We start from the raw sequence: 22915 nt of genomic DNA, 5'->3' as shown, positions 1-22915 counted from the left end.
TTCAGTTTCCTGCATCCCAAGGCCATGCAGATTGGCAGGTTATTTGGTCATTGCAAGTTGACCTCACAGTGTAAGTGAACGGTTGGATCAGAAGGAGTAGATGAAAAGCGAGGAGTTTATAAAAACAATAGAATGTTCTTCTTTCTCATTGGTTGTTGATCATCATTATTTATGTATGGTTTTTCATAAATTCTATTGTATGGAGCTTCTGAAGGTTGTTATAGCTGAGGCAGGGGAGTGGTAGTGGGGACAAGCTCCCAATGGCGTGCATCTCAAATAACCTCTGCCAAAGCAGTCCATGTCTGAGCCTTCACATGTGGTTTAGCTATTAAGCTCAGCGTAACTGTTTCTACTGGCAGGAGAAGGGGCAAAGACGAGTTACTGGTGCCTTAAATTCCTGCAATGCCACTGGTGCCAAACCATAAGACCATAAGATATAAGAGCCATTCAGCCCATCAAGTCTGTTTCGTCATTCAATCATAGGCTGATCCAATTCTTCCAGTCATCCCCTCTCCTCTGCCTTCTCCCCATACCCTTTGATGCCCTGGCTAATCAAGAACCTATCTATCTCTGCCATAAATACACCCAATGACTTGGCCTTCACAGTTGCTCATGGCAACAAATTCCACAGATTTACCACTCTCTGACTAAAGTAATTTCTCTGCATCTCAGTTCTAAATGGATGTCCTTCAATCCTGAAGTTGTGAACTCTCGTCCTAGACTCTCCTACTATGGGAAATAACTTTGCCATATCTAATCTGTTCAGGCCTTTTAACATTCGGAATGTTTTTATGAGATCCTGATCTCCAGGGAATACAGCCCAAGAGCTGCCAGATGTTTCTCATAGGGAAGCCCTTTCATTCCTGGAATCATTCTCGTGAATCTTCTCTGAACTCTCTCCAATGTCAGTATATCCTTCCTAAAATAAGGAACCCAAAACTGCACACAATATTCCAAGTGTGGTCTCACGAGTGCCTTATACAGCCTCAAAATCACATCCCTGCTCTTATATTCTATACCTCTGGAAATGAATGCCAACATTGCATTCACCTTCTTCACAACTGACTCAACCTAGAGACTAACCTTCGGGGTATCTTGCACAAGGACTCCCAAGTCCCTTTGCATCTCTGCATTTTGAATTCTGCCTACAACTAAATAATAATCTGCCCATTTATTTCTTCCACCAAAGTGTATGACCATACACTTTCCAACATTGTATTTCATTTGCCAATTCTTTGTCCATTCCCCTCAACTATCTAAGTCTCTCTGTAGTCTCTCTGTTTCCTCAACACTACCTGCTCCTCCACCTATTTTTGTATTATCGGCAAATTTAGCCACAAATCCATTAATCCAACAGTCCAAATCATTGACATACATTGTGAAAAGCAGTGGTCCCAACACTGACCCCTGTGGAACTCCACTGGTAACAGGCAACCAGCCAGAATAGGATCCCATTATCTCTCTGTTTTCTGCCGACCAGCCAAGGCTCCACTAATGCTGGTAACTTCCCTGTAATTCCATGGGCTCTTATCTTGCTAAGCAGCCTCATGTGTGGCACCTTGTCAAAGGCCTTCTGAAAATCACCACGTCTACTGCATTTCCTTTGTCTACCCTGCTTGTAATTTCTTCAAAGAATTGCAGTAGGTTTGTCAGGCAGGATTTTCCTTTCAGGAAACCAAGCTGGCTTTGGCCTATCTTGTCATGTACCTCCAGGTACTCGATAATCTCATCCCTATCAATCGATTCGAACAACTTCCCAGCCACTGATGTCAGGTTAACAGGTCTATAGCTTCCTTTCTGCTGCCTCCCACCCTTCTTAAATAGCAGAGTAACATTTTCAATTTTCCAGTCAATCGATACGATGCTAGAACCTATCCATTCTTGAAAGATCATCGTTAACGTCTCCGCACCAGCCACCTCCTTCAGAATCCGAGGGTGCATTCCATCAGGTCCAGGAGATTTATCCACCCTCAGACCATTAAGCTTCCTGAGCATCTTCTCAGTTGTAATTTTCACTGTACAAGCTTCACTTCCCTGACACTCTAGAATGTCCGGTATATTGCAGACGTCTTCCACTGTGAAGACTGATGCAAAATACGTATTCAGTTCCTCTGCCATCTCTGCATCTCTCATTATAATATCTCCCGCGTCATTTTCTATTGGTTCTTATCTACTCTCGACTCTCTTTTACCCTTTATATACTTAAAAAAGCTTTTTGTTTCTTCTTTGACATTAGTCGCCAGCTTCCTTTCATAATTCATCTTTTCTTTCCTAATGACCTTCATAGTTTCCTTCTGCAAGATTTTAAAAGCTCCCCAATCCTCTATCTTCCCACTAGCTTGGTTTCCTTATATGCCCTCTCTTTTGATTTACTTTGGCTCTGACTTCACTTATCAGCCATGGTAGTGTCCTTCTCTTTGAAAATTTCTTCTTATTTGGAATATATCTGTCTTGTACTTCCCTTATTTTTCACAGAAGCTTCAGCTATTGCTGGTCTGCTGTCCTTCCTACAATTGTCCCTTTCCAGTCAATTTCGGCCAGTTTCTCTCTTATGCCATTGTGATTTCCTTTATTCCACTGAAAGATCGACACATTGGATTTTATTTTTTCCCTCTCAAATATCAGTGTGAACTCGATCATATTGTGATCACCATTCACTAAGGGTTTCTTAACCTTAAGCTCTCTTATCACCTCTGGAACATTGCACAACACCCAATCTAGCACAGCCGATTTCCTAGTGGGCTCAGCAACAAGCTGTTATAAAAAGCCATCCCTTAGACACTCTACAAATTCTGTCTCTTGAGGTCCAATACTGACCTGGTTTTCCCAATCCACTTTCATGAAGCAAAAAGTAGTAAGGAGAAAAGTAAAAGTGGCAGGCCGACAAATCCAGGGCAAGCATCAAAAAGGGCCACTTTTCAACATAATTGTGTAAGAGCTAAGAGAGTTGTAAAAGAGCGACTGAAGGCTTTGTGTGTCAATGCCAGGAGCATTCGTAACAAGGTGGATGAATTGAAAGTGCAGATTGTTATTAATGATTATGATTTAGTTGGGATCACAGAGACACGCCTCCAGGGTGACCAAGGATGGGAGCTCAACATTCAGGGATATTCAATATTCAGGAGGGATAGACATGAAAGAAAAGGAGGTGGGGTGGCGTTGCTGGTTAAAGAGGAGATTAACGCAATAGAAAGGAAGGACATAAGCCGGGAAGATGTGGAATCGATATGGGTAGAGCTGCATAACACTAAGGGGCAGAAAACGCTGGTGGGAGTTGTGTACAGGCCACCTAACAGTAGTAATGAGGTCGGGGATGGTATTAAACAGGAAATTAGAAATGTGTGCAATAAAGGAACAGCAGTTATAATGGGTGACTTCAATCTACATGTAGATTGGGTGAACCAAATTGGTAAAGGTGCTGAGGAAGAGGATTTCTTGGAATGTATGTGGGTTGGTTTTTTGAACCAACATGTCGAGGAACCAACTAGAGAGCAGGCTATTCTAGACTGGGTTTTGAGCAATAAGGAAGAGTTAATTAGCAATCTTGTCGTGAGAGGCCCCTTGGGTAAGAGTGACCATAATATGGTGGAATTCTTCATTAAGATGGAGAGTGAGATAGTTAATTCAGAAACAAAGGTTCTGAACTTAAAGAGTGGTAACTTTGAAGGTATGAGACGTGAATTAGCTAAGATAGACTGGCAAATGACACTTAAAGGATTGACGGTGGATATGCAATGGCAAGCATTTAAAGATTGCATGGATGAACTACAACAATTGTTCATCCCAATTTGGCAAAAGAATAAATCAAGGAAGGTAGTGCACCCATGGCTGACAAGAGAAATTAGGGATAGAATCAATTCCAAAGAAGAAGCATACAAATTAGCCAGAAAAAGTGGCTCACCTGAAGACTGGGAGAAATTCAGAGTTCAGCAGAGGAGGACAAAGGGCTTAATTAGGAAGGGGAAAAAAGATTATGAGAGAAAACTGGCAGGGACCATAAAAACTGACTGTAAAAGCTTTTATAGATATGTAAAAAGGAAAAGACTGGTAAAGGCAAATGTAGGTCCCCTACAGACAGAAACAGGTGAATTGATTATGGGGAGCAAGGACATGGCAGACCAATTGAATAATTACCTTGGTTCTGTCTTCACTAAGGAGGACATAAATAATCTTCCAGAAATAGTAGGGGACAGAGGGTCCAGTGAGATGGAGGAACTGAGAGAAATACATGTTAGTAGGGAAGTGGTGTTAGGTAAATTGAAGGGATTAAAGGCTGATAAATCCCCAGGGCCAGATGGTCTGCATTCCAGAGTGCTTAAGGAAGTAGCCCAAGAAATAGTGGATGCATTAGTGATAATTTTTCAAAACTCGTTAGATTCTGGACTAGTTCCTGAGGATTGGAGGGTGGCTAATGCAACCCCACTTTTTAAAAAAGGAGGGAGAGAGAAACTGGGGAATTATAGACCGGTTAGCCTAACGTTGGTGGTGGGGAAACTGCTGGAGTCAGTTATCAAAGATGTGATAACAGCACATTTGGAAAGCAGTGAAATCATTGGACAAAGTCAGCATGGATTTGTGAAAGGAAAATCATGTCTGACGAATCTCATAGAATTTTTTGAGGATGTAACTAGTAGAGTGGATAGGGGAGAACCAGTGGATGTGGTATATTTGGATTTTCAAAAGGCTTTTGACAAGGTCCCACACAGGAGATTAGTGTGCAAACTTAAAGCACACGGTATTGGGGATAAGGTATTGGTGTGGGTGGAGAATTGGTTAGCAGACAGGAAGCAAAGAGTGGGAATAAACGGGACCTTTTCAGAATGGCAGGCGGTGACTAGTGGGGTACCGCAAGGCTCAGTGCTGGGACCCCAGTTGTTTACAATATATATTAATGACTTGGATGAGGGAATTAAATGCAGCATCTCCAAGTTTGCGGATGACACGAAGCTGGGCGGCAGTGTTAGCTCTGAGGAGGATGCTAAGAGGATGCAGGGTGACTTAGATAGGTTGGGTGAGTGGGCAAATTCATGGCAGATGCAATTTAATGTGGATAAATGTGAAGTTATCCACTTTGGTGGCAAAAATAGGAAAACAGATTATTATCTGAATGGTGGCCGATTAGGAAAAGGGGAAGTACAACGAGAGCTGGGTGTCATTATACACCAGTCATTGAAAGTGGGCACGCAGGTACAGCAGGCGGTGAAAAAGGCGAATGGTATGCTGGCATTTATAACAAGAGGATTTGAGTACAGGAGCAAGGAGGTACTACTGCAGTTGTACAAGGCCTTGGTAAGACCACAGCTGGAGTATTGTGTGCAGTTTTGGTCCCCTAATCTGAGGAAGGACATCCTTGCCATAGAGGGAGTACAAAGAAGGTTCACCAGATTGATTCCTGGGATGGCAGGACTCTCATATGAAGAAAGACTGGATGAACTAGGCTTGTACTCATTGGAATTTAGAAGATTGAGCGGGAATCTGATTGAAACGTATAAAATCCTAAAGGGATTGGACAGGCTATAAGCAGGAAGATTGTTCCCGATGTTGGGGAAGTCCAGAACGAGGAGTCACAGTTTGAGGATAAAGGGGAAGCCTTTTAGGACCGAGATGAGGAAAAACTTCTTCACACAGAGAGTGGTGAATCTGTGGAATTCTCTGCCACAGGAAACAGTTGAGGCCAGTTCATTGGCTATATTTAAGAGGGAGTTAGATATGGCCCTTGTGGCTAGGGAGATCAGAGGGTATGGAGGGAAGGCTGGTGCAGGGTTCTGAGTTGGATGATCAGCCATGATCATAATAAATGGCGGTGCAGGCTCGAAGGGCCGAATGGCCTACTCCTGCACCTATTTTCTATGTTTTCTATCTCCTGTTGTAATTTGTAATCCACATCCCCTTTGAAGGCCTGTATACAACTGCCATTAGGGTCCTTTTACCCTTGCCATTTCTTAATTCAACCCATAGAGACTCTACACCTTCCAGTCCTATGTCATCTCTTTCTAATGATTTAATATGATTTCTTATGCACACGTTATTGGGTGCTGTTCAATGGGAGTAGACATTTTAAATGGTTTTGGCACAGACTAGATGGGCCAAGGGGCCTGCTTCTGTGCTGTACTTTTCTGTGACTCCCTGGTTTCATAATAAAAAGGTCAGCATGGACATGGTGTTTTCTATGACTTTATGACTCCATTACACTATCACTTTAAGATCTCAGTACGACTGGCAAAAGGACCTCCCTATAATGTGGAACAGATGTAACCAATTCCTCATTAGTACTTTCCAATGCCACAATTTCAACTGACGTAGAATCCTTTCTGTACACCAATAGTTAAACTTGTAGACGTCCTAGCCACTGAATGAGCTTTATTTGTCACATTTACATCATAACATACAGTGAAATGTGTCCATCTGCATCAAATCAAACCAATGAGAATTGTGCTGGGGGCAACCTGCAAGTGTCACAACACTTCCTGTGTCAACACAGACTGCGCAAAACTCACTAACCCTAACCTGCCCATCTTTGGAATGTGGGAGGAAACCGGAGCACCTGGAGGAAACCCAGATGGTCGCGGAGAGAATGTACAGACTCCTTAATGACAGTGGCGGAAATTGAACCACTATCACCAGCACTGTAAAGTAATTGCACTTACCGTGCCGCCCAGTGCGGCTACAGACTAAAAGTGACTCAGTCGTCTCCTGAAACTGGCAGGCATTAAGTCTGTGCGATTTAATTTCCTCGGTTTCTCTTTTTTGCACCTTATCACCTCTAATCAGACCCTCTATCTGTGCTCTCTGCTTAGATCTGATCAGCCTGTGAGCTGTAGCGTCTTAAAGCTGCAGCCTCTCATAAATTAAACTTGTGGACGGAGCAACAGAAGGCTTGAAGGAATTCAAGAAGCATGCTGACTGGATCAACTTTGCACAACATGAAGGCCGTGTTTATGTGCTATGTTTAAGCATTTTTTTTTAAATTCAGGGAAAAGGCTGCTCGATATTTATTATAAATTTCAAATCCAAATTCTTGCCAAATCCCACAGTCTCTTTGCACTTTTGGAATTCATCAGTGTCCCTTGAGACTCATTCCTTCTCTCAGTTTCCTCTGATGACAAGTTCCCAGATTCCATCAGGGAGAAGAGGTAAGAGCAGCAAATTCCAGTAAAGTTGTTCCAACTTCATCAATCATTTTGCTTTCATCACTCTGTCAAACTACTTGCTGTTTGTTATGCCATTGACTTTTAGGGCAGCAATGAAGGTCCTCCATCTCTGTCTGTCCATACCATCACGCACAGATATAGAAGGATTCTTCATTGCTGTTTCTGCAACAATTTTTTTTGACCAGTTAGGTTTGTTATCCCTGAGGTGAACCCCCGAGCCTGGAGGACCAGTGACCACTCTTGGTCTGACCTCAACCATTTGACCTGTTTGGCATGAGTGGCCCTCAAGACCCTGACTCCAGCCAACATAGCTCTCTGGGTCACTGAGGCACACAAGTCTCCAAACCCTACACCAAGGTTGTGGTCCTCTCAAGGCACTCTGTCAGAGCCGGCTGGAAAAAGTCAACCTTTTTGGTCTAAACGTCATGGAAAGCTAAAGATCACTCTGTTCCTCAATGTGCAGTGGAGGTCTAAACCCCTGAGGAAAGGGCTGAGAGGTGCTCCAACCATGGTATTTAGAAATTCTTAAAGGTATTGAATGAATGGATATGCAACAAATCACACCAGAAATGGGAAGCAGTAAATAATAGTTACTAATAATTCCGAGAAGGAATTGAGGAAAATTATCTTTGAGAGCAGCGATAGCTTACCATCCATTGAAAGGCCTAGACAGACGAGACTGGACAGAATATCTCCTATAGTGGGGTAGTCTAGGACCAGAGGGCACAGCCTCAGCACTACGTAAGGACTGACGATAACATACCTATGTGCATTGATCTGTTGTATAAGTATTCACATTTATCTCTCTCTCTCGATTAGTAAGGGCATCAAACTTTACGGGGAAAAGGCAGGAAAGTGGGGTTGAGAGGGTTAATAAATCAGCTATGTTGGAATGGAGGAGCAGACTTAATGGGCTGAATGGCCTAATTTTGCTCCTATGACTTATGTTCTCAGAAGGCCCTAGAATATTAACATGGACATGTCCAAAGTGCTCTTAGTAACTTCCATCTCTCTCTCCTTGGTGAACACTACACTTCTGAAAATATTTTTTGCCCATCAAGTGCTTAACCGATTTCTTTTTAACAGTGTAATTGATTCTATTTCAATACTATTTCAGGCAGATGGCTCCAGATCAGAACTATTCACAGCAAGCATTTGAAAATTCCATTTCATACCACACCAATGTTAACTGACAGAAGAATGTAAAGTTTTTTGCCTGGGTAAAAAAAAAAATCTAATTATGAAGCAAGAGCAAAGCCTTTAAAGCCGTCTATCAGACTCTCTTGGTGATAAGAGCTTTATGTGATATTCAGACCAGCTCCTTATGAATTATGAGATAACTGCAGAGTAGGGTGTGGATCACAATAGGCTCCCATCCACCTTGACAGAACTGAGAAGCTTTTTGCAGATATTGGAAATATCACTCAGACAGTTTTTTTAATTGTCAAGACTCGCTGAATGGAATCTTCACCCCATTGGTAAGCAAGTGCCAAGTAACAATGTTATTAACTAGCTGTTACTTCTTTCTGGGCTATTAAGTGGAGAATGCAGATTATTAGGGTATTTTTATACCCATTGGTGTGCTGCAGCACTTTGCGTTACAGCTTGGTGTGGCAACTGCTCTGTCTGTGACCACAAGACAACTGCAGGGAGTTGTGGACACCAGACTCCCCCTGCCCTGGAATCTGTTTATACCTCTTTCCTTTTCAGCACAGTCAAAGACCCCACCCACCATGGACATTCGCTCTTTTTCCCTCTTTCATCAGCCAGAAAATACAAAAGCCTGAATGCACATACCACTAGGCTAAAGTACAGCTCCTATCCCATCATCACCATAAGACTATAAGACCATACAATATAGGAGCAGAATTAGGCCATTTGGCCCAACTATCTCCTGCCTTCTCCCTGTATCCCTTCATGTCCTGACTAATCAAAATCTATCAATCTCTGCCTTAAATATACCCCATGACATGGCCTCCACTGTCGCCTGTGGCAATGAACTCGACAGAACTTCCTCTCCATCCCTGTTCTAAATGGACATCCATGCACTCCGATGCTGTGCCCTCTGGCCCTAGACTCCCCCCCCCCCCACCCCCACCCCATCCCTGTTATAGGAAACATTTTCTCCACATCCCTGTATCACGGCCTTTTAACATTCGATACATCAATGAGATCCACCCTCATTCTTCTGAATTCCGGTGAGTACAAGCCGTTCACTCTATAAAGAAAGCAATGAGTTTTTTTTTGTCCCATCACCGCTAAGCAATATTAATTGACACATGTATCACAGCTTGTATGGCAATTGGTCTGCCTGTGACTGCAAGAAACTGCAGAGGGTTGTGGACACGGCTCAGCATGTAACAGAAATCAGTCTCCCCTTGCTGGAATCTGTCTACATTTCTCATTGCCTCAGTAAAACAGCCAGCATAATCAAAAACCCACCCACCCCAGGCATTCTCTCGATCCCCTCCCCCATCAGGCGGTAGATAAAAAATCCTGACAGCACTTAACAGCAGGCTTAAAACAGCTTTTAGTCACTTATTGCAAAATGGTGCCGAATAGACGCTTCTGACCCTTCGAGCACGCCACCCAGCAAGCCCACAATTTAATCCTAGCCTAATCACAGCCAGCCTACAATGACCAGTTTACCTTCTACCTGTTAGCAGGTTAATTGGTCTTTGAGCTGTGGACTGTGGGAGGAAACCCATGCAGCCACGGGGAGAACATACAAACTCCTTACAGGCAGTGGCGGGAATTGACCCCCGGTCGCCTGTACTGTAAAGTGTTGTGCTAACCACTATGCTACCATTCTGCTTCTATCCCATTGTTATAAAACTATTAATTAGTTAACTAGTATGGACTTTTGATCTCATAATATACTCGGTTTCTGGCACATTATTGTCCGCCTGCTCTGCATTTTCTCTGTACTTTATTCTGCATTCTATTATTGTTTTACCATGTTCTACCTCAATGCACTGTGTAATGATCTGATCTATATGAACAATATGCAAGACAAGCTTTTCACTATCGCAGTACATGGCAATAATAAAACACTTCCAGTTCTAATGTCTGTATTGTCTATTATGTATATACATTGTTATGAATAAAGTCAATTTTGAAATAATAAGTGCAATGTGTACATGGGTGGAAGGAGTATGGAGAGATATGGACCGGCTGCAGGCCCATGGTACTAAGCAGATTAATAATTTGGCTTGGAGTAGATGAACCAAAGAGCCTGACTCTGTGCCGTAGTGTTCTATAACTCTACAAGATCCGCGGGATTCATAGTGTTTACAAAGAATGGTGTGAAGAACTAAAACACGAGGAATTCTGCAGATGTTGGAAATTCAAGCAACACACATCAAAGTTGCTGGTGAACGCAACAGGCCAGGCAGCATCTGTAGAAAGAGGTTCAGTCGACGTTTCGGACCGAGACCCTTCATCAGGACTAACTGAAAGAAGAGATTTAAGATTTAAAGATTCAAAGGAGAAATAAGGGGCAATTTTTTTTACATAGGGAATGGTGGATGTATGGAATGTGCTGCCTGTGGCGGTGGTAGAGAAAGGAATATTAGAGACTTTTCAGAGACTTTTAAATAGACCCATGAATGTGAAGAAATGGAAAGATATGGATACTGTGCAGTCAGAAGAGATTAGTTTAGTTGGTTATTTAATTACGAATTTAATTGGCTTGACAAAGGGCCTGTTTTTGTGCTGTACTATGTTCTATGTTCTTTGAGTTCTGACAGGATGAAAATAGGGAGCATATTTATCATAGAAAATCAAAACTCAGGGATTCCTGTTTAAAAGTCAACATATGTATTGTCCCTTTAAGACAAACATGAGGTGAAATGGTTCCTTAATTACAGAGTGGTGCGGACAGCCCAGCGCATCTGTAGATGTGAACTGCCCATGATTCAGGACATTTACAAAGACAGGTGTGAAAAAGGTCCCAAAGGATTATTGGGGACATGAGTCACCCCAACCACAATCTATTGCAGTTGCTACTATCCGGGAAACGGTACCGCAGCATAAAAGCTGGGACCAACAGGGTCCTGGACAGCTTCTTCCACCAGGCCATCAGACTGATTAACGTACACTGATCTGAGTGTATTTCTATGTTACATTGGCTTTTCTATTTATTATAAATTACCATGATTGCATATTGCACATTTAGACAGAGGCATAAAGATTTTTATTCCTCATGTACGTGAAGTTAGATCTTGCCTGACCTGCTGAGTTCCTCCAGTATTTTGTGTGTGATGCCCTGGATTTCCAGCATCTACAGAATCTCTTGTATCAATGGCAGGGGCGGTGGGGGCGGGGGGAATAAGTTGAGATTCTTTGTCTGAAAATTTCTGGTGGAGTATTTGAAGCCACAATCTTCTGATTGAAGGTACGGCTTATTCACTAAGCAACAGCTTATGGCTTGTCCTCCTTCATCTCCTCCACCTTTTTATTCTGGTTTCTTGCCCCTTGAGTTCCAGTTCTGATGAAGGGTCTCAGCCTAAAACATTGACTCTTCATTCTTTTCTACATATGCTGATTGACCTGCTGAGGTCCTCCAAAGCTTTGTGTGTGTTGCTTCGGATTTCCAGCATCTGCAGAACCTCTGTTGTTTAAGCAATGGATGCACAGCTTATAACATCTCACTGGATGTGAGGTGCCTTAACATGTCTGCCACCACATGTCCAGGAGATGAATGGGCTGAGATTATAATTTTCAGAAACTAAATGTTATTAATTTCTTTAAGGAGTCAATTTCCCTGGCTCCACTGGCCCCACTGTCTGGATCAATTAACACCCTAACACTGACTGCAGATGAAAGAAAACCACGGCTTCTCTATTGGATCTTCCACAGGAGAATGTGATCTCACCTGAACTACTATGGTGAGAAAGCCAAATAAACACAAACATTGTGACAAGTATTAGAACTGGAGCACTGCAGAATGTTCATAAAGTCTCCAGTGTACAGGGGGATCTTTCAGATTCAAATTCAGATTTATCTATCACACGTACTGCAGATACGTCTCCACCAAAGGAGGTGTGAGGCACTCCTCCGTTAGCCTGCAGGTCACCCTTGGGCAAGGTGTAGCACCTGCTTTGCCCCCCAGTCAGGATCACGTGAAGATTCCACCTTCAGGAGCAATGAAGGATGCCCTAGTCAAATATCACAAGTGCGGAGTTAGCCACCTGCTTGCTGGACTTTCTGTGTCAGTTAAGCCTGCAGATCAGACTTCAGAGATCAATAAAGGGCTTACTCGATGGACATTGCAAGATTCACCGTCAAGCACATCGTATTTTATTAGAACTTTGGGTCCTAGAAACTGGGCCAGGGATCATCCCAAGCCTGATAGTGAAAAGCGGTTTAACATGTGGCTAGCAACTCCATCCCATAAATACCCAGAAACACCAGAAACTCTAAGTACCTCATTCCTGCGAGAGGAAGGATACATCAAGAAGATGGACTACACCTGGAGACAATGTGGAAGACAGGCCCTGGATAGAGGACTCTGGTGGTCTACCTTTGGAGGCCTATGCCCCAGTAGGGGTGATGGGCTTCAGTAAGGAAGTGTCCTAGAGCTGTACAACCCAGAAAGAGGCCCTTCAGGAAATACCCATTTCCTGCATCTGCCCCTATCCCTCTATTCATTTCCTATTCAAGTACCTGTCGAAATTAAGACTTGATTGAAGAAGAGTCACACTGTGCTAAAGGAAGCAGGGTAGTCTACTTGTGCTCAGCATGGTCTCAAGAACAGCAACATGAAAAGAGATCAGCAAATGTCATCAGATACCAGAGAGAATCCTCTGTTCTTCTCCAAATGACACCATGACTTAGATCAGCTTGAGATCACAAACATTGCCTCGGTCAGATGTTTAATCCATAAGAGCACAGTGATTTTTTCCATTTCAAGCAGGAAAGCCTGCCGAGGTTTTTGTTCCTATGTCTGCGGGGGACTTGAATCCACACCCTTCCCACCGAAAATAGTAGTATACTCATAGAGTCATAGAACAGTACAGCACAGAAAGACTCTAGCCCATCTAATCCATATCAATCTATCATTCTGTCCTGGATCATAGCCCTCTATCCCCCTCCCATCCATGTACCTATCCATATTTCTCTTAAATTTTGAAATAGAACCCACATTCACCACTCCTGGTGGCATCTCGTTCCACACTCTCAGCACCCTCTGAGTGAAGACATTCATGACACCATAAGACATAGCAGCAGAATTAAGTCATTCTGCCCATTCAGTTTGCTCAACCGTTCCATCTTGGCTAATTTGTTATCCCTCTCAATCCCCATTCACCTGCCTTCTCCCCATCAAGCTCCCCCTCATCTTCCCCTTAACATTTCACCTTTCACCATTAATCCATGACCTCCAGATCCAGACCTACCCAACCTCAGTGGAAAAAGCCTGACTGCATTTACCCTACCTACACCCCTGATAATTTTGTATACCTCTATCAACTCACCTCTTATCCCAGAGGATTTCAAACCCCCTCTTTCCTTAGAAATCTGGAATTAATTTGGCCCGTGTTCTGAACCTCCTTATTTCTAAGATTAGGGTAAGAACTTCTAACAGCTGGCCCATAATTTCACTTGGTATGAATCTAGAGGTGTAACAGTGGACAGTGGCCACAATGGTCCCCTCATAAAGCCATCTCCCATTCACACCCAATGTGATAGAGAACTCACTGTCCAGTGTCCAAGGCACGGATACTGCCCAGTGCCCAAGGCACGGATACTGCCCAGCCCCCTAGGCACGGATACTGCCCAGCGCCCAAGGCACGGATACTGCCCAGCACCCAAGGCATGGAGACTGCCCAGAGTCAAGGTACGGATACAGAGCAATACCCAAGGCACAATACTGCCCAGCGCCAAGGTACAGATACTGCCCAGCGCCCAAGGTGCAGATACTGCCCAGCGCCCAAGGCATGGATACTGCCCAGCGCCCAAGGCACGGATACTTCCCATGTCTAAGGCATGGATACTGCCCAGCGCCAAGGTACCAATACTGCCCAGTGCCCAAGGCACAGATACTGCCCAGTGCCCAAGGCACAGATACAGACCACCGCCAAGGCACAGGTACTGCCCAGCACCCAGGCACAGATATTGCCCAGCGCCCAAGGCACGGATACTGCCCAGCGCCCAAGGCACAGATACTGCCCAGTGCCCAAGTGCCCAAGGCACAGATTCTGCCCAGTGCCTGAGGCACGGATACTGCCCAGTGCCCGAAGCTTGGATACTACCCAGTGAGCTACCCAGTGCTGTTACAGTGCCAGCTGTAATATCGGGATTCATTCCCTCCCGCCATCTGTAAGGAGTTGTACGTTCTGACTGAGACCCTGCTCCAAGTACTCTGGTTTCCTTCCCCACTCTAAAGACCGATAGTTAGGTTTAGTGAGTTGTGGGCATGCTATGTTGGTGCTGGAGGTGTGGCAACTCTTGTGGGCTGCCTTCAGCTAAATTCTTGCTGATTTAAGTTGAAGGAAAACAATCCACTTCACAGTTTCTTTGGGTGGCAATAAAGCTAATCTTTTCATCTTTAAAAATGGTGTGGGTTTTGTAACTGTGCCTCACCAGCTGTGTCTTCCAAAAATGCTCCTGACGAGTAGTAGAGTGTGATTACTTGAGTCGAGTATGCTGTCCTCCAAAGGAGTTGCCCGTTGGTGGGTATTCAGTTGGCCGTAGAGGTTGTTCCAGGATTCTCATGAATAGGGGCTTCTAGACTTCACAATCCTGTCCCCTTCACCACTTGCTGGTTATCATGGGACTTTATGCAGGACGTTAGTTGGATTCCCTTCATGGCGTATGCCTGTGCTTGACTTTGTTCAACGTGGGGAGGCTGATGCATGGGCGGCCACTTTATGGTCCTTGAGAGATCAGAGTCTGCGTCCGATGGCATGGAACGCAAGCTGACTGGGGGCCCATTTGCTGCTGCAGCCTTCCTCTGCCTTCAGTATCATCGTGAAGCCAGCTCCACAGTCAAGGTTTTGGTTGGATTGCCCTTTGTCTGAAACCTTCCCCTTGTCTTTCTGCCCTGGGTGACCTTACCAGGAGCTGAGCTACAGATGCCATCATCCTCAGGGTCTTAGAAACTCACAGTCCTCTCTACCACAACTAGGTGATGATCCCTGGAGAGGAGTGCTCACCTCCCTGCACTACCTAGACCCACAAACCATTCAGGTAGGAACTCCAGCTCTCACAATCCGATGTGTTGAAATATCACACTTATTGCTGTTTATACTCACGTTATTCTACAGGTGTGTCACAGAGAGCATCCTAACAAGCTGCATCACTGCATGGTATGGAAACTGCTCTGTGGTGGGCAGCAAAGCTCCATAATGGGTAGTCAAAACTGCCCAATGCATCAATGACACCAGCCTACCCACCATCAGGGATGGATATACGGAAAGGTGCTGGAAAAGGGCCAGTAACATCATGAAGTATCCCACCCACCCTGCTCATGGACTGTTTGTCCCACTCCCATCAGGGAGGAGGCTACATAGTATCCACACCAGGACCACCAGACTCAAAAACAGTCACTTTCCACAAACAGTAAGGCTGATCAACACCTCCACTCACTAACCCACGCCCCCACATCCCGAACCACCACTAATTTATCATTTCCTGTCAGTCATCCACTGCTGTGCCCAGCGTCACTTTATGGACATATAATCAATCTATGTATATAAGCTATTTTATGTATTTAAATTTATTGTGATTTTGACTATTATTGTGTTCCTTCTCTTATTCTGCTTTTTTTTTTCTGCATCAGATTCAGAGTAACAGTTATTTTGTTCTTCTTTTCACTTGTGTACAGGAAATGACAGTAAACAATCTCAAATCAATGATAACATCAAATTTCATGACATAAGTCAGTGTTAATGAACCACATTTTGATTCTGCTCCTGTCTGCAGCGTGGCAGTTGTTTCTTTTTAAAGAACAACCATTGGCATTTTTATTGGATCTCTAACGAACATTCCCTACGCACGAACCCCCACCCCACCCCAATGCTCCTGAGCCTCATAGATTGATTTATTTATTTATTGCAGGATAGGTTGTTCTGGCCCTAGGAGCTGTATCGCCCAGCAACCCCCAATTTAACCCCAGTTTAATCATAGAATAATTTGCAATGACCAACTAACCTACTAACTGGTACATCTTTGGACCGTGGAAGGAAACCGGAGCACCGGGAGGAAACCCACACGGTCCACAAGGAGGATGTGTAGACTCCTCATCGAGGATGCTAGGATTGAACTCTGAATTCTGACGCCTTGAGCTATAATAATGTCATGTTAACCACAACGTTACCCTGTTGCCCATGTTATGCAGGTGGCTCAGGTTCAGAAGGTACCGCAGACTTAGACCATAGACTGTGAGACTTCTGAACACCCTGCTACCACCCAGTACACACCAGTACCATTATACTGTTCTATATTTAACTATATGTCGTGTTTGCATTTTCTGTCAACTTGTACATCCACTGAATATTGTTATTATTTGCTAATATTGTGTAATATTATTTTATGGGCTGAATGTTTTGCACTTTGGTCACTGAGGAACTTCATTTCATTTATCTGTATACATGTGAAGAGTTCAATTGCAATGAACCTGAACTTGAACTCCTGAATCAATCCACTCTGTCACACTTCCTTCCCAGTGGTGTTAAGGCCATAAGACCATTAAACATAGGGCAGAATTAGGCCATTCAGCCCATTGAGCTTACCCTGCTATTTCATCATGGCAGATTTACTATCCCTCTCAAACCCCTTCTAACTGTAACCTTTGACACCCCTACTAATCAAGATCTATCAATCTCTGCTTTAAATATACCCAATAACTTGGTCTCCACAGACACCTGTGGCAATGAATTCCACAGATTCTGTACTATCTGGCTAAAGAAATCCCTCCTCATCTCTGATCTAAGGGAACATCCTTCTATTCTGAGGCTATGCCCTCTGGTCCTAGACCCCCACTATAGGAAGTGTGCTGAAATGTTTTTGGACTCTTGGTTCTACCTCTCTCAGTAATTTTGTGATTACTACTTTAGCATTTCTTCTGCTCTACATCAGATTGCATTGAGCATCCATCATTAAGGAACCCCATCATCCAGAACATACCCCCTTCTCATTGCTACCAACTGGAAGCAGGTACAGAACGCTGAAGACAGACACTCAATGATTCAGGAACAGCTTCTTCCCCTCTGCCATCTGATTTCTGAATGGACATTGAACCCATGAGCACTACCTCACTACTCTTTTTGATTTCTATGTTTTGCACTATTTATTTAATTTAACGTATATATATATATAGGGCAGCCGAGGATCCCAGGGGATCATGGGTTTGTGCCTCTGGTGGACTGTGTCCTCTCCAGGGTGCAAGCCTGGGCGGGAAGATTTGAAGAACCAGCTGTTGCCGATGCAGCGGGTTCCCCTCTCCACATCACTGATTTAGTCCAAGGGAAGGGCAAGCATTGATACAGCTTGGCACCAGTGTCGTCACAGAGGTTAACAGAGTGAAGTTGTTATCAACATCAAACTGCCTTAGGGATCTTGGCTCCTGATTTCTTCCTCGGGGTTTACTCCCAAAGCCTTTCCCATGGTTGGGTCTGGCCGCAAGGAAGTTGAGGTTTAAAATCAGAGTTCTTCTTCTTCTAGTCGGGCTGCCATCCAAGTCTGATAAGCCCCACCTGCCCAAAGCAACTGGTTTTGAGGTGCCACTGGTCCACCCTTGCCGATTATCATGTGAGTAGAAACCGTTCCGCCGGGCCTGGGAGCTAAGCCAAATGTCTAGGTCAAGAGTTGGACTTGGTTGTCAGAGGCTGTCAGAGATGCACGCCATTTGGAGTATTTTATAGGTAGTGGGAGCTTATCCCCACTACCACACCTGGCTATGACAACCTTAGGAACCATATATACTGTGTATATATTTACTCTAATTCACAGCTTTTTTTCTCTATCATAATATATTGCATTGTACTGCTGCCACAAAGTTATCAAATGTCACGACATCCGCCAGTAATATTAAACCTGACTCTATTTCTGATAACTTTCCACAATGTTGTTGCTCTGAGCTCATCAATGTTTTTATTGAAGTCAGATTAGTTTATTGTGAAATACACCAGGATACAAGCTTACTGAGATGGTGCTTGAGTGTAGTACCTCTCACAAGCTGATTTCAGCAAATCTATTCATTGCATCTATAATAATTGTTCTCTTTTACATTTAAATTCTATGACCTGCACTGCAGTCTCTCTACAACTGTAACACTTTAGTCTGCATTCTGTTATTACCTTTCACTTTGTACTGCCTTGATGTAATTCTATTTGGAATGATCAGTCTGTATACAGTACTGTGCAAAAGTCTTAGGCACAAATCTTCGGAAGCACAGTGCTGCAATCGTCAATGTGGAGCAGAGAACGAGTCAATAAATCTGATGAGGGCACAAGATTTTGGGAATGGTGAGGGTGGAGCACCACAGGAGGCATGTGGGACAAGTGGCAGAGAGCAAGTGCCGGGGGTGGGGGGTGCGGGTGCAGACACACCCAGACCTGGGACACCAAGTTCATTTGATTCCAAACAATTGGTTTATTGATCACAACAGAATGTCTCTCTGGCATTTCCTGTTCCCACCCCTTCTCTTCCCCTTTCCCAACCATGATTTCCCTCTCCCTGCCTCCTTCCCCTATCAGTCCACAATAGAGACCCACATCAGAATCAGGATTATCATCACTCACATTTGTCATGAAATTGTTTTTTTTTTTTTTTTTTTTGCAGCGTGCAAAACAATGTTTCACTGCTTCTCGTTACATGTGACAATAAAGAACTAATTCCGACACCAGTCCTGATGAAGCTCCTCACTGACATGAAGCTCACCGAGTAAACTGCGTTCTTCAATGCATCAAGGAGCACAAAGCTATGGAATGGTGCAAAATTGTTGCGCACACTGTCGTAGTGCAAAAGAAATGCAGAAGTAACAATCTCAGACAAGATAGAATGGACTCCTGATGATGGGTCTCAGACCAAACTTTTAACACTACACCTCCCATCATAGATGCTGCCTAACTTGCTGATTCCCTCTAGCACTTTGTGTGGGTGTTGTGCAGGTTGAATTAAGGGTTCGGGAATGTGGCAGCATCTATTCTTGAACCCTTAACTCTACTTGCATAAGACACAATGTGGGATGTAAAGTAAATGGTCTGGTTCGGGAGTCTGATGGCAGTGGAGAAGAAGCTGTTTTTGACTCTTGTCATGTGACTTTTCAAGAATGTCTTCTCCCAGAAGGTGAAAAAAATAATAGGGGAAGGCCAGGGTGTGGACATCTTTGATAATGGTACTAGCCTTCCAGAAACAACACACTCTGAAGAAGGTTAATGTATAAGGAGTGTTTGATGATGGAAGGACACTCCTCCCATCCGCTCCACATTCCAAACATCCTTTGCTCCTGCCAAGTTTACAAACTCACTCTCCAATGGCTTAGTATGGTAAATGTTTAGCCCATGACTGCAAGATACTGCAGAGTTGTGGACACAGCTCAGAATATCAGGAAACCAAGTTCCCTCCATAGATGCACTGGTGAGCTTTCATGGCCTTGGTAACTGCACTTTTGGAATAGAATAGGCCATTGGTGATGTTCACTCCAAGGAACATGAACCCCTTAACCATCTCAACCACAACATGGTTAAGGAAAAATGAATCTGAACCGCACATCCTCACCATTCCTTTGTTTTGCTGACATTTAGGGGAAATTCTTGTCATGACGTCAGGTCATTGGGTTCTCTATCTGCTTCATATAATCTGACTCATTATTATTTGTGATTTGGTCCACTGCAGTGGTTCAATTTTATTATCAATATACGTATATGTCACCAAATACTACCCTGATGATGTGTTTCTGGTTTCTGGTTGCTTCTTTTTTTGTGCGATTTTAATCAGAGCAGACTAACTCTGCAGCCTGCGGTCAACGGACAACCCAGCACTAGATTGGACTGAACTGAGCTGAAGCTGATCATTCCTGGGCTGTTTCGCTGACTTTCTGGTTTGATGTTTTGTATTTTGTGTTTTTTGCTCTTTTCATTTTTGCCATTTTCTCAATTTGTTCTTCTTTTTTTGTGATTGGGGTTTGACGTTTGCCTTTGAAGAGGTTCCATGGCTTTTTGTTGTTTCATGCCTGCCCATGCAAAGATGAATCTCAGGGTTGTAAACTGCATACATACTTCGGCAGCAAAGGTACTTTGAATCTCGTGATTCATTTCTTGCAGGAATTCATAGAAGAACTCACAAAGTTTCGTCTTGTATTGCCAGTACCATCTCGTAACACGTGTCATCTGGTTGAGGGCATGTAGAAGTTTTATTACAAATACAAGATTAAGATTCGACCATAAGTGTATTCACTTGCAAATTCTTTCCCTGTAGCCTTTTAATGAGACTGTCAAGCTCTCAAGGCAATCTGGCAACTTTTCACGGCCTTCTATTCATGGCGAGAGTCATTAAACGATCAGCAAGTTGAATTGAGTTCAATTTTACCAACTCCAAGGTTTTTATCTAATACTGGGACCATCTTTTCACCAGATCTTCAAGGCCATTAAGATCTTGATGCGAAACCTTCCTCTGTGTTTCTTTTATTAATTAGAATTTGCATGTGAAATGCTAAAAAGAACTTGGATTCTTAAAAGCATCCACAAGTTAATGCGCACAAGGATTTAAAAATTCCCGCAATATTTTTGACCTATTGGATTCGGATGAGCAATATAAAATGTAAAGTCTCACACGTGGAAATCAATTGTTCTTTCTTTTAACTTTTGTCATCATTTGGTTGGCTTATTTGCAATTCTTACCATTACTGCAATTAATAGAGTGATAGAAACATACTAACATAAGCTGTGGCTATTAAACCACAAGAAGGATATCATTCCCAGGTGTACTTTGCCTTTCATGTGCACAGAATTTTAAAGGGTTGTCATTTAAATAATATTTTCCCTTTTTTTTGAAATTCATAGCTCATATTCAAGTGTGCCCACATTCATAAATGAAAATTGCTAATGCGGTTTTAAACATAGGCCTGTTTTTTTTGTTTTCTGGGTTAACACTAAGGAGTTTCTTCTCCGTTGGGAAACAAAAGACCTTAGATTGTATTCGAACAATCTCATGAAGATCTCATGCTGAAGTTGTATAAGACATTGGCGAGGCCTAATTTGGAGTGTTGCATGTTAGTCATCTACCTACAGAAAAGATGTAAACAAGGCTGAAGGTGTACAGAGAAAATTTACAAGGATGTTCTAAAGAAAATCCTGCCTGACAAACCTACTGCAATTCTTTGAGGAAATTACAAGCAGGATAGACAAAGGAGATGCAGTAGACGTGGTGGTTTTCAGAAGGCCTTTGACAAGGTGCCGCACATGAGGCTGCTAAGCAAGATAAGAGTCCATGGAATTACAGGGAAGTTACTAGCATGGGTGGAGCATTGGCTGGCCAGCAGAAAGCAGAGAGTGGGAATAAAGGGATCCTATTCTGGCTGTCTGTCGGTTATCAGTGGAATTCCACAGGTGTCGGTGTTGGGACTGCTGCTTTTTATGATGTAAGTCAATGATTTGGTCTATGGTATTAATGGGATTTGTGGTTAAATTTGTTGCTGATACAAAGATAGTTAGAGGAGCAGGTGGTGTTGAGGAAACAGAGAGGCTGCAGAGAGACTTAGGTAGTTTAGGGGAATGGGCAAAGAAGTGGCAAATGAAATACAGTACTCACAACACGCTGGAGGAACTCAACAGGTCGAGCAGCATCCGTGGAAAAGATCAGTCGAAGTTTCGTCACGAAGGGTTCCGGCCCGAAACGACGACTGATCTTTTCCACGGATGCTGCCCGACCTGCTAAGTTCCTCCAGCATGATGTGAGTGTTGCCTTGACCCCAGCATCTGCAGATTATTTTGTGTAAATGAAATACAATGTTGGAAAGTGTCTGGTCATGCATTTTGGTGGAAGAAATAAACAGGCAGACTATTATGTAGATGAGGAGAGAATTCAAAATGCAGAGATGCAAAGGGACTTGGGAGTCCTTGTGCAAGGCACCTAAAAGTTAGCCTCCAGGATGAGTCGGTTGTGAGGAAGGTGAACGCAATGTTAGCATTCATTTTTAGAGGTATAGGATATAAGAGCAGGGACATGATGTTGAGGCTCTATAAGGCACTCGTGAGACCACACTTGGAGTACTGCATGCAGTTTTGGGCTCCTTATTTTAGAAAGGATTTACTGACATTGCAGAGGGGGTTTCAGAGAAGGTTCACAAGAATGATTCCAGGAATGAAAGGGTTACCGTATGAAACGATGCTTGAAGCTGGTCTGTGCAGAGGGGTAGTGATTGAAGCTGCCTCCCCTGAACTAGTCCTTGCTGAACAATTAAACTGCTACTCTCATCGACCTTCTCTGGGATCATAACCCTCATACCCCTACCATCCATGTGCCTATCCAAACTTCTCTTAACATTGAAATCAAGCCCGCATACACCACTTGCGCTGGCAGCTCGTTCCATACTTTCATGACTCTCTGAGTGATAGAAGATTCCCTGAAGTTGCCCTGAAACTTTTCACCCTTTCAGCCATGACCTCTAGTTGTTCTCCCACCCAAATTCAATTGAAAAAAGCCTCCTAGTATTTAGCCTCTCTTTACACCTCATAATTTTGTATACCCTCAATCAAATCTCCTCTCAATCTTTTTTGTTCCAAGGAATGAAGCCCTAACCATTCAACCTTTCTTATGAG

This window comes from Mobula birostris, chromosome 15 (assembly GCF_030028105.1).
Source record: "Mobula birostris isolate sMobBir1 chromosome 15, sMobBir1.hap1, whole genome shotgun sequence".
Taxonomy (NCBI): Eukaryota; Metazoa; Chordata; class Chondrichthyes; order Myliobatiformes; family Myliobatidae; genus Mobula; species Mobula birostris.
The sequence above is the reverse complement of the archived record's forward strand: the minus strand, read 5'-3'. Positions refer to the sequence as shown.